Source organism: Schistocerca nitens, chromosome 7, assembly GCF_023898315.1.
Source record: "Schistocerca nitens isolate TAMUIC-IGC-003100 chromosome 7, iqSchNite1.1, whole genome shotgun sequence".
Lineage (NCBI taxonomy): Eukaryota > Metazoa > Arthropoda > Insecta > Orthoptera > Acrididae > Schistocerca > Schistocerca nitens.
The window spans coordinates 307,618,327-307,625,826 of NC_064620.1; the positions used below are offsets into that span (position 1 = coordinate 307,618,327).

A 7,500-nucleotide genomic window follows, 5' to 3' on the forward strand; every position below is an offset into this window, starting at 1 on the left:
CGCCAGTTCTGCTTACCAAAAGTGGCCCACTTGGCACTCCGATCCGAGTCGTTTGCTCGCGGCTTCAGCATATCAAGCAAGCCGGAGATCTCACCCATTTAAAGTTTGAGAATAGGTTGAGGTCGTTTCGGCCCCAAGGCCTCTAATCATTCGCTTTACCGGATGAGACTCGTACGAGCACCAGCTATCCTGAGGGAAACTTCGGAGGGAACCAGCTACTAGATGGTTCGATTAGTCTTTCGCCCCTATACCCAGCTCCGACGATCGATTTGCACGTCAGAATCGCTACGGACCTCCATCAGGGTTTCCCCTGACTTCGTCCTGGCCAGGCATAGTTCACCATCTTTCGGGTCCCAACGTGTACGCTCTAGGTGCGCCTCACCTCGCAATGAGGACGAGACGCCCCGGGAGTGCGGAGGCCGCCGCCCCGTGAAGGGCGGGGAAGCCCCATCCTCCCTCGGCCCGCGCAAGGCGAGACCTTCACTTTCATTACGCCTTTAGGTTTCGTACAGCCCAATGACTCGCGCACATGTTAGACTCCTTGGTCCGTGTTTCAAGACGGGTCGTGAAATTGTCCAAAGCTGAAGCGCCGCTGACGGGAGCGATTATTCCGCCCGAGAGCATCCCGAGCCAACAGCGGCGCGGGTCCGGGGCCGGGCCAGGTAGGTCCGTCATCCGGGAAGAACCGCGCGCGCTTGCCGGGAGCCCGAGCGCCCAAAGGGGCGAATCGACTCCTCCAGATATACCGCCGAGCAGCCAGCCAGGACACCGGGGCTCTGCCCAACAGACGCGAACCGAGGCCCGCGGAAGGACAGGCTGCGCACCCGGGCCGTAGGCCGGCACCCAGCGGGTCGCGACGTCCTACTAGGGGAGAAGTGCGGCCCACCGCACACCGGAACGGCCCCACCCCGCGGCGAGTGGAAAGGCAACCGGACACGACCCCGCCGCGGATTGCTCCGCGCGGGCGGCCGGCCCCATCTGCCGAGGGCGGAGGCCAGTGGCCGGATGGGCGTGAATCTCACCCGTTCGACCTTTCGGACTTCTCACGTTTACCCCAGAACGGTTTCACGTACTTTTGAACTCTCTCTTCAAAGTTCTTTTCAACTTTCCCTCACGGTACTTGTTCGCTATCGGTCTCGTGGTCATATTTAGTCTCAGATGGAGTTTACCACCCACTTGGAGCTGCACTCTCAAGCAACCCGACTCGAAGGAGAGGTCCCGCCGACGCTCGCACCGGCCGCTACGGGCCTGGCACCCTCTACGGGCCGTGGCCTCATTCAAGTTGGACTTGGGCTCGGCGCGAGGCGTCGGGGTAGTGGACCCTCCCAAACACCACATGCCACGACAGGCGGCAGCCTGCGGGGTTCGGTGCTGGACTCTTCCCTGTTCGCTCGCCGCTACTGGGGGAATCCTTGTTAGTTTCTTTTCCTCCGCTTAGTAATATGCTTAAATTCAGCGGGTAGTCTCGCCTGCTCTGAGGTCGTTGTACGAGGTGTCGCACGCCACACCGCCAGCCGGCTGTGCACGCTACCGAGACAGTACCGGTATGCGAACCGCCAGGCGACGGGCGCGCATCGCTCGTTTGAGGGGACGTGGCCGGCCCCACAGGCCGGCACGACACACCCACGTCTCCGAAGCGGGACAAACGCCGCGCGCTTCAGTTTACGTAGCCGACCCTCAGCCAGACGTGGCCCGGGAACGGAATCCATGGACCGCAATGTGCGTTCGAAACGTCGATGTTCATGTGTCCTGCAGTTCACATGTCGACGCGCAATTTGCTGCGTTCTTCATCGACCCACGAGCCGAGTGATCCACCGTCCTGGGTGATCTTTTTACAGTTTCCACTGTCTCTTTCAAAACAGTTGCATAGGCGGGACTGAGGCGTTCGACGGCCCCTGTTCCAGTGTTTTGTGTCCAACGGCCTCACGGCCGATGGGCGTCGTACGGCTCCACTCCGGAGCGGACAGGCACTCGGGCGAACGTCATTCAAAACCGGCGCGAGGCGCCAGGTGCCGCAGGCCAGCCGCTCCAGAGCTTCAGCGCTCGTACCACACAACATTTTCCGTTAGTTTTGAGAAGCACGCGTGGTCCCGCACGCGGCGCACAGCTACTGCGAGCCGTACAGGTAGCGTGTTGCACGACACGACACGCACATCGAAAGACATGCAGTCTAGTCGGTAATGATCCTTCCGCAGGTTCACCTACGGAAACCTTGTTACGACTTTTACTTCCTCTAAATGATCAAGTTTGGTCATCTTTCCGGTAGCATCGGCAACGACAGAGTCGATGCCGCGTACCAGTCCGAAGGCCTCACTAAATCATTCAATCGGTAGTAGCGACGGGCGGTGTGTACAAAGGGCAGGGACGTAATCAACGCGAGCTTATGACTCGCGCTTACTGGGAATTCCTCGTTCATGGGGAACAATTGCAAGCCCCAATCCCTAGCACGAAGGAGGTTCAGCGGGTTACCCCGACCTTTCGGCCTAGGAAGACACGCTGATTCCTTCAGTGTAGCGCGCGTGCGGCCCAGAACATCTAAGGGCATCACAGACCTGTTATTGCTCAATCTCGTGCGGCTAGAAGCCGCCTGTCCCTCTAAGAAGAAAAGTAATCGCTGACAGCACGAAGGATGTCACGCGACTAGTTAGCAGGCTAGAGTCTCGTTCGTTATCGGAATTAACCAGACAAATCGCTCCACCAACTAAGAACGGCCATGCACCACCACCCACCGAATCAAGAAAGAGCTATCAATCTGTCAATCCTTCCGGTGTCCGGGCCTGGTGAGGTTTCCCGTGTTGAGTCAAATTAAGCCGCAGGCTCCACTCCTGGTGGTGCCCTTCCGTCAATTCCTTTAAGTTTCAGCTTTGCAACCATACTTCCCCCGGAACCCAAAAGCTTTGGTTTCCCGGAGGCTGCCCGCCGAGTCATCGGAGGAACTGCGGCGGATCGCTGGCTGGCATCGTTTATGGTTAGAACTAGGGCGGTATCTGATCGCCTTCGAACCTCTAACTTTCGTTCTTGATTAATGAAAACATACTTGGCAAATGCTTTCGCTTCTGTTCGTCTTGCGACGATCCAAGAATTTCACCTCTAACGTCGCAATACGAATGCCCCCGCCTGTCCCTATTAATCATTACCTCGGGTTCCGAAAACCAACAAAATAGAACCGAGGTCCTATTCCATTATTCCATGCACACAGTATTCAGGCGGGCTTGCCTGCTTTAAGCACTCTAATTTGTTCAAAGTAAACGTGCCGGCCCACCGAGACACTCAATAAAGAGCACCCTGGTAGGATTTCAACGGGGTCCGCCTCGGGACGCACGAGCACGCACGAGGCGGTCGCACGCCTTCGGCTCGCCCCACCGGCAGGACGTCCCACGATACATGCCAGTTAAACACCGACGGGCGGTGAACCAACAGCGTGGGACACAAATCCAACTACGAGCTTTTTAACCGCAACAACTTTAATATACGCTATTGGAGCTGGAATTACCGCGGCTGCTGGCACCAGACTTGCCCTCCAATAGATACTCGTTAAAGGATTTAAAGTGTACTCATTCCGATTACGGGGCCTCGGATGAGTCCCGTATCGTTATTTTTCGTCACTACCTCCCCGTGCCGGGAGTGGGTAATTTGCGCGCCTGCTGCCTTCCTTGGATGTGGTAGCCGTTTCTCAGGCTCCCTCTCCGGAATCGAACCCTGATTCCCCGTTACCCGTTACAACCATGGTAGGCGCAGAACCTACCATCGACAGTTGATAAGGCAGACATTTGAAAGATGCGTCGCCGGTACGAAGACCGTGCGATCAGCCCAAAGTTATTCAGAGTCACCAAGGCAAACGGACCGGACGAGCCGACCGATTGGTTTTGATCTAATAAAAGCGTCCCTTCCATCTCTGGTCGGGACTCTGTTTGCATGTATTAGCTCTAGAATTACCACAGTTATCCAAGTAACGTGGGTACGATCTAAGGAACCATAACTGATTTAATGAGCCATTCGCGGTTTCACCTTAATGCGGCTTGTACTGAGACATGCATGGCTTAATCTTTGAGACAAGCATATGACTACTGGCAGGATCAACCAGGGAGCTGCGTCAACTAGAGCTGAGCAGCCGGCCGCCCGGGAGTGTGTCCCGGGGGCCCGCGCGAACACGCAAGCGTCCGCTCAATTATTCTGCAAACAGGAGGAGGCTGGGCTCCCCTGCACGATACACCTCGAAACCCTCTCAGGTCCCGGCGGCGCGCAGCGCCGTCCTAAGTACTTGGTCGGGTTCGAGAGAGGCGCAATCGCCCGGAGATAGGCGAGTAGACGCTTTCAGTGCGACCACCCGTGCTCCCAACTGAGCTTGCCGCTGCCGACAGAGGCCCGGGAGCGTGCTGTCGTGGTGTTGCCGGCGGGAGACAACACGCGGCCACAAACAGTGACCGGGCAGCTCCAACGCCAGCGCCACAGAGGGGCAGAGCCCCACTTGGGTGCCAAAGCGAACTCTCCCAGCACAGCGCACGCGCCAACACATCCGCACAGCTGCGATACAAACCACCTGCGAGAACCGCGGGGGCGACCGAGCAGCAGACGGCGTCGCGGCGCCGAGTGCCGGGCGGCGGCGCATCCTCAACGCACACAGTCCTCAATCGGACCAGCACACTGCAGATGTCCACCGCGCTTCGCACCGGGCCCGGGAGGACCCACTTTGGCCGCACGGCGCCGCGCGCTGGGTGCGCCGGCACGCAGATGCGCCGCCTGCCGCGTCCGTCAGCCGGCGCGCCTGCCACTGGGCGCCCCCACCAGCCGGCTGCCGCGCGTGCGCCCACGCAGCGCGCGGCCAGCACGCCGGGCGCCCCCCCCTCACCGGCCGGGGACGGTCCCACCCAGCCACCGCCGCGTATCGCTTCATACCCACATGCCCACTCACGTTCGTGGGTATGACGGGTGTCGCTGAAGCAACCGGTTAATACCTGTACCGATCGTCGATATCAACGATTCACCTCCAGCGCGAACAACCGCGCAACAACGGATTTCCAGTTCATTTGCGTAACTTGGGCAGCAAACGTAGACATCCATCTACATTTGCGACTTCTACGAGTCTTGCATGCCTGGATGTTGTGTGTCACGACGCACTCCATCAGCATACATACACGCTGCGACGTGTGCACGAAAGAACACGTGGAAGGTGGCCAGCGTACGTATGCGAATGCCATTGCACAGCTGCGAAGCGCATTCAACACGCGAACTCCTGACCGACGAGCTAGAGGTGACAGGAGGGGAGGGGGGGGGGGGGCGGGGGCGATATACGTCCTATTGCAGTACACAATACAGTGGATAGCGGGACCATGTGGAAAGTAAGCAACACTCGCAAGATGTGAGGGTACGCACCGTAAAATGAATCAATACGCAGAACACCACAGTGTGCGCGAAGTGAACTATGTTGAGATGGTTGCAATTAGGCAACGCTACACGAATTCCTAGATTCATATAACTAACAATTACAGGGCAGGTTAAGGCGCAACGTGGGTTAGGTTAGGGCGCAACGTGGGTTAGGTTAAGGCGCAACGTGGGTTAGGTTAAGGCGCAACTTGGGTTAGGTTAAGGCGCAACTTGGGTTAGGTTAAGGCGCAACTTGGGTTAGGTTAAGGCGCAACTTGGGTTAGGTTAAGGCGCAACTTGGGTTAGGTTAAGGCGCAACTTGGGTTAGGTTAAGGCGCAACTTGGGTTAGGTTAAGGCGCAACTTGGGTTAGGTTAAGGCGCAACGTGGGTTAGGTTAAGGCGCAACGTGGGTTAGGTTAAGGCGCAACGTGGGTTAGGTTAAGGCGCAACGTGGGTTAGGTTAAGGCGCAACGTGGGTTAGGTTAAGGCGCAACGTGGGTTAGGTTAAGGCGCAACGTGGGTTAGGTTAAGGCGCAACGTGGGTTAGGTTAAGGCGCAACGTGGGTTAGGTTAAGGCGCAACGTGGGTTAGGTTAAGGCGCAACGTGGGTTAGGTTAAGGCGCAACGTGGGTTAGGTTAAGGCGCAACGTGGGTTAGGTTAAGGCGCAACGTGGGTTAGGTTAAGGCGCAACGTGGGTTAGGTTAAGGCGCAACGTGGGTTAGGTTAAGGCGCAACGTGGGTTAGGTTAAGGCGCAACGTGGGTTAGGTTAGGGCGCAACGTGGGTTAGGTTAAGGCGCAACGTGGGTTAGGTTAGGGCGCAACGTGGGTTAGGTTAGGGCGCAACGTGGGTTAGGTTAGGGCGCAACGTGGGTTAGGTTAGGGCGCAACGTGGGTTAGGTTAGGGCGCAACGTGGGTTAGGTTAGGGCGCAACTTGGGTTAGGTTAGGGCGCAACGTGGGTTAGGTTAGGGCGCAACGTGGGTTAGGTTAGGGCGCAACGTGGGTTAGGTTAGGGCGCAACGTGGGTTAGGTTAGGGCGCAACTTGGGTTAGGTTAAGGCAGAAGTTGGGTTAGGTTAAGGCAGAAGTTGGGTTAGGTTAAGGCAGAAGTTGGGTTAGGTTAAGGCAGAAGCTGGGTTAGGTTAAGGCAGAAGTTGGGTTAGGTTAAGGCAGAAGTTGGGTTAGGTTAAGGCAGAAGTTGGGTTAGGTTAAGGCAGAAGTTGGGTTAGGTTAAGGCAGAAGTTGGGTTAGGTTAAGGCAGAAGTTGGGTTAGGTTAAGGCAGAAGTTGGGTTAGGTTAAGGCAGAAGTTGGGTTAGGTTAAGGCAGAAGTTGGGTTAGGTTAAGGCAGAAGTTGGGTTAGGTTAAGGCAGAAGTTGGGTTAGGTTAAGGCAGAAGTTGGGTTAGGTTAAGGCAGAAGTTGGGTTAGGTTAAGGCAGAAGTTGGGTTAGGTTAAGGCAGAAGTTGGGTTAGGTTAAGGCAGAAGTTGGGTTAAGGGATGGTGTGTGTGGGGGGGGGGGGTGGGGTGGCGAGGTTCGTTGATAGTGATGGTAGTAAGTGGACGCCTGAGGCACTATCAGATATGTCACGTCAGTTGCACTTGTGGCTCATGGCAGGTGGCGCGCCCGTTCTGTGTTTGTGGCAAAGGAGTGGCACACCTGTGTCTTTCATTCCTGCCATTGTTTATGTGCTGTGAGATGCGGCAGTGTGGTGCTGTTGGGTGCACCCCTGTGTAGGACATGTGTGGGTGTTGGTGGCGTATCTGAGCAATGGTGGTTGTAGGAAGAGTGGGATATTCAGTTTTCTGGTTCGACGTCCCGGTCTGGTTATCATAGTGTGGATGGTGTACTGTGGCCGAGAGGATGCACTGGATGTTGTTCCATGCTGGTACTTAGATGTTGTGTCTGCGTCTGTTACAGGCATAGACTAGTGGGTGATGGAGTGTGTGGGTGACGTGTGGTTGACATTGTGTGCACAGACGTTCAGCATGTATAGGGACAGTTGTATGTGTTATCTATATTCCGATGACTGCGCGTATTACTAAGCACCGCCGTGTATAAGCTTAATGTATGTATAGTCAATGCCTGTTCTATCTCTGTACAGTAGTAGCGGTGCGACTGCACTAGCTAGCTACACC

At 56.4% G+C, this 7,500-nt stretch overlaps 3 non-coding genes across 3 annotated transcripts in view; all 3 read right to left on the minus strand.

Moving 5' to 3' along the window:
- The window catches only part of LOC126197639 (large subunit ribosomal RNA), a 4,223-nt gene extending 2,740 nt beyond the window's left edge, over positions 1-1,483 (minus strand). The window contains exon 1 of the ribosomal RNA XR_007539997.1: positions 1-1,483. This exon is cut by the window's left edge and continues 2,740 nt beyond it. This is a non-coding gene — a ribosomal RNA (large subunit ribosomal RNA).
- Positions 1,484-1,671: 188 nt separating this feature from the next.
- LOC126196265 (5.8S ribosomal RNA) lies at positions 1,672-1,826 on the minus strand. Its single transcript, XR_007538791.1, has one exon. It is a non-coding gene; the product is annotated as a 5.8S ribosomal RNA (ribosomal RNA).
- A 352-nt stretch (positions 1,827-2,178) lies between these two features.
- LOC126197227 (small subunit ribosomal RNA) lies at positions 2,179-4,087 on the minus strand. The gene has a single exon (XR_007539610.1). It is a non-coding gene; the product is annotated as a small subunit ribosomal RNA (ribosomal RNA).
- Positions 4,088-7,500: the final 3,413 nt, after the last annotated feature.